At 46.3% G+C, this 4,961-nt stretch overlaps 1 pseudogene; it reads left to right on the plus strand.

Moving 5' to 3' along the window:
- The first annotated feature begins 760 nt into the window (after positions 1–760).
- LOC114006539 (uncharacterized) lies at positions 761–897 on the plus strand (annotated as a pseudogene).
- Positions 898–4,961: the final 4,064 nt, after the last annotated feature.

Consider the following 4,961-nt stretch of genomic DNA (forward strand, 5'->3'; position numbering starts at 1 on the left):
TTCAGGGACCAGCAGGTGGCTTGGTGGTGAAGGCGCTGGACACTCGCACATGGTCGACTATGGTTTGAGTCCTGAACCTGGTAGCTTGCTTTCTAACTTTCCCACTTTCTCTCTCTCTCTCTCTCTGTCTCTGGTCAAAATTAAAATAAATGAATGAATAAATAAAATTAAATCTTAAAAAAACATAACAAAAACACAGTTCAGGGAGAGGCCAGCTGGGCTGCAGCAGTGAAACCCTCCTCCCTGCTAGGCTGGCCCCATGGGAAAGTAGCTGCGTAGGGTGGGGCACCTCCCAGAGCATGAGCCAGGGCTGGCTGAAACCAGGCTCTACTCGCAGAATCAAGACTAGTGAGTGTGCGTGCGTGGATGTGTGCGTGGGTGTGTGCGTGGGTGTGTGCGTGTCTCTTCTCTCCCACAATCCAGCACTCCCTAATAGTCACACAGTTGTCCAGCCATCAGAATAATCCATCAGACATTTTTATCACCTCCAAAAGGAACTCCACACTCACTAACAGCCACTGTCGTTTCCCCCAACCCCCTCAGCCATAGGTAACCACTAACCTGCCTTCGGCTTCTGGACAGTTCATGTAAGTTGACACATAGTCATGTGGTCTTTCCACTGGTTTCTGTCCCTGACTTAGTGTTTTCAGGGATCCCACACGCTGAAGCACGTGTCAGAAGCCTTTCCTTTTGACTGACCAACACTATTTCATTGTATGGGTATATGACACGCCTTCAGAAAGTTTACGGAAATGCATGGCTACTTCATGGCAGAGGAGATCCATGATCGCGAAGGTCTTCCCAGGGCGAGGCTCGCCCGTCGCACTCTGGGTGTGCTGGCCCCTGCCGTTTCCCCACACTTGAGGTAGTGGGGGACTGCGTTTGTGCTCCCCTGTCTTTAAAGATGATATAGCATTAAAAAAAAGTATAAATTTCAAAAAAATGTTTGCACTGAAATAAGTTTGTTCTTTAATTTCATTTTTCCACAATCTTTTTTTTTTTTTTTTTGGTCAGGGTGCATGTGCTCTCCAGAGACAATCAGAAAGAAACAGAGAGAAAGTGAAACATAACCCCTAGAAGGATCGCCCACGCCGCAATCCCTTCTCCATTCTTCTCTTGAGATCTTGGGCATGCACTCACACGTGCCTGGCATGAGTTTTAAGTCACCGGGTCTGGGACTCGAACCACAGTAGACTATGTGGGAGTCTAGCAACATAACCATTATGCCATCTACTGGTTCCTCTTATATTGGCATTTAAAATGGGCATTGCAAAATGTAAAGATGAATGTTAAAATTCATGCTAATAACTTAAATATTTTATTTTTATTTTTACTTAGAATGTTATTTTTTAAGAATTATTTATCTATTTAATTTTATTTGTTACTACTTTATTATTATTATTATTATTATTATTTGACCAGAGAGAAAGAGAGAGAGAGAAAGGGAAAGTAAGAAAGCAAGCCACCAGGTCTGGGACTTGAACCTGGTCAACAGTATGGGAGTCCAGTGCCATAACAACTATGCCACCTGCTGGCTCCAACTCAATTGCTTTTATTTCATTTTTTCTTTTCTTATTTTTTAATTTATTTTTTATTTTTTAATTTTTGCTATAGGGCACATGAGCTCACTGGAAACAGAGAAAGAGAAGAAAAGTGAGAATCACCCCTTGGGGGGGATGGCCATGCTGCAATTCTTTCCCTTCCATTCTCCTCTCAGGAATTTGGGCATACATGTACGCACACCTAATGTTTTTTAAGCCACTGGGCCCAGGACTCAAACCATGCAATTGGCTGTGTGGGATCCAGTCACCTTAACCTCATGCCATCTGTTGGTCCCTATTTAATTTCTTGATACATGCACATTCTATTAGTGCTTGTTGATGAAAACTGAGGAAGGATTGAAAGAAAAGCAAGTGTGGGCGGGCTGGCCCTGTGGGCTAAGAGAGGCAGATCCCACATGGCCACCCATGGCCTGAATCCTGGTCATTGCGGCTTGAAAAACACCAGGCATGCGTGTACCCCAATGGGGTACAGAATGGGGAAATGGAGAAGAAAGATTGCAGGGTCACCATGCCCCACTGGGGCCCACTTCCTCTTCCTCCTTTTCTCTGTCTCTCTGTCTCTCTTTCTCTGGCAAGCTCATGCACCCTCTGGCAATGAAAGGGTTTTTAAAAAGTGAATTGTTAGATGAATTATTAAACAATTAGGGCTAGTAGTAATTTTAATGAGGATAATTTATACTTTTATAAATTTAAAATGTAATTATCAGTTATGGCTCAGCAACTTCACAGATGTAGAAGATACTGATTTTTTTGATGAAATTAAGCTGAATTTAGAAGGTTTGAGCATTTGCACTGCTCAGGTTTTTTGTTGTTGTTGTGTTTAAGTAATTATTTTTTTATTTAACTTTATTTATTTTCATTTGACCAAAAAGGGAGGCAGAGAGAGAGAAGGTGAGAGAGAGAGAAAGCCACCAGGTCTGAGACTCAAACCACAGTCAGCCACGTGGGAGTCCAGCGCCCCCAACCAGCACGCCCCCTACCAGCCCCTGCACTGCTCAGTTTTTGAAACAGAGCTTTGGATACCATTCTTCTTTTACATAAACTGCACCCTCTACTGCCAGTTATGGGTATGACATATGATTAAAAGCTCCCGTAGCAACATGGAATGGTCTGAGATTTTTTTTAATCTCTAAAGCAAGTGTAGTTGTGAGAGGGAGAGAGAGGACTCAGTGGGTATGGTCATGCCGCAGTCCTTCTCCCCCATCGCTCCGTCCTGTCAGGGTTTGGGGCACACACGCACTTGCTCCTGGTGTGGTTCTCATGCCGCCAGGGACAGGGTTCAAACTGGGGGCCATGTGGGATCTGGCTCTCTATGCACAGCACTCCACCACTGAGCTAACCGGCTCACCCATCTCTACTCTCACGCTGTTACAGAGAGACAGAGAGAGGGAACGTGAGAAATCACCCCCTGGGCGGATAGCCAGGAGCAATCCCTTCTTCTTCTTCCTCCTCTTGGGATTTTGGACACACATGCACACGTGTGCCTGGCATGATTTTCAAATTGCCGTGTCTGGGACTCAAACCATGGCATAACCCATGTGGGATCCAGTGCCTTAACCTCTCCACTGCCTGCTGAGCCTCTAATGACATTTTTTTTTTTTGAGAGATTTTCACTATAGGGCACGTGTGCTCGCCAGACAGACAGAGAGAGACATAGAGACAGAAAGCAAGAAATCACCCCCCAGGGGGATGGTCACGCCGTAATCCCTTCTCTTCCATTCTCCTCTCGGGATCTTGGGCACACACGCACACGCGCCCGGCGTGAGTTTTAAGCCACTGGGTCCGGGATGCGAACTGCAGTCGACTACGTGGGAGTCCAGCGACATAGCCATTACGCTAACTGCTAGTTCCCTCTAACGTCATTTTTCAAAAGAATCATTTTATTTAATTTTATTCACTGTCTTTATTTATTTTATTTTATTTTATATTTTTTTGAAGTTGACCAGAGAGAAGGGAGGTGAAAAAGCCAATTGCCAGGTCTGGGACTTGAACCCTAGTCTGCAATGTGGGAGTCCAGCTGCCTTCACCACCACACCACTTGCCAGCCCCTTTAATAGTACCGACATTCTGAAGAATTGAACTCTGAAGTCTGGAAACAGTAGTAATATGGTATTCATGCCTTGTTTGATTTCTGTCTTGAATTCAGAAATTCAAACGGGTGAGAACAGTCTGAAGAGCAGTGCTAAAGTGTTTCTTGTTTGAATACAAAACTTTTCCTGTAACTTGATGCTGAGTTGAGAGACCCTCATGGCTTCCTCATAAACTGCCTTTATGAAAGGCAGGGAGGGACATGCGTTTCGAGCAGGCTTTATCGCCGTCATTTGCAGTGACAAAAAATGAGCAACTGGCCCCATTTCGGAAATGAATAGGAATGGCAAAAGCAATATTTGGTTGGTACTTCTGATGTGGTTCAAAATAATAATAACAATAACAATAATAATAATGCCTGTAAGGGCCAGCCCGTGTAGTGATCAGAGGACCGGATCAGAGGACGGGAGCGTGGGCAGCCTCGTGGAGCCCTGACCCGGGCAGCTTAGACGACACGCTACCAGTCCCATGTGCAGCATGCCTGAGGTCCCCGTAGGACTGAGAAGTGGAAAAGTGGGACCAGCAGATGGCGGAATGGTTCATGTAGGCCATCATGGTTCGAGTCCTGGGCCCAGCAGCTTAAACTCACACCGGGTGTGTGTGAGTGTGTGCCCCAGATCCCGAGAGGAAAACGGGAAGGAGAGAAGAAGGAATTGCAGCCGTGCTCCATGGGGGTGCTCTCTCCCTTTCCTCTCTCTGCCTCTCTGTCTCTCTATGGCAAGTGCACGTGCCCTCTGGCAATTAAAAGAAAGAAAGGGACCAGCAGTTGGCGTAAAGGCTATGTCACTGGATTCCCACGTAGTCGACCGCGGTTCTAGTCCCGGACCCAGTGGCTTAAACTCGCCGGGCGCGTGTGTGTGCGTGCCCAAGATCCTGAGAGGAGAATGGAGGAGAAGGGATTGTGGTGTGGCCATCCCCCCTGGGGGGTGATTTCTCGCTTTCTATCTCTCTGTCTGGCAAGCGCCCTATAGCAAAAATCTCTAAAAAAAAAAAAGAGCTGGTATACAAGTGCATCATTCAGAACCTTCCTCCCTGGCTTCAGTTTGCCCACCTCAGCTGGTCTGATGAGGTGGATGGATAAGAAAGAAAGAAAGAAAGAAAGAAAGAAAGAAAAGAAAGATGTTTAAATGTCTTGAACTCTCCAGGCATTTCAGCTTGTCCACAAGTCCCTGGACCTTCCTGATGGCGCCCTGGGTGGTATCTATGATCTTTTCTTCAGATTCAAGGTCTGCCCCTCAGGCGCCAGGGTGTGCTTCAGAGCTCTGCAGAGCCACCCGCCGCGCCACCTGCCTGCAGGTTCCCGGTGTCTCT

Source organism: Tupaia chinensis, unplaced genomic scaffold (assembly GCF_000334495.1).
Source record: "Tupaia chinensis unplaced genomic scaffold, TupChi_1.0 Scaffold148680_1, whole genome shotgun sequence".
NCBI classification, from domain to species: Eukaryota; Metazoa; Chordata; class Mammalia; order Scandentia; family Tupaiidae; genus Tupaia; species Tupaia belangeri.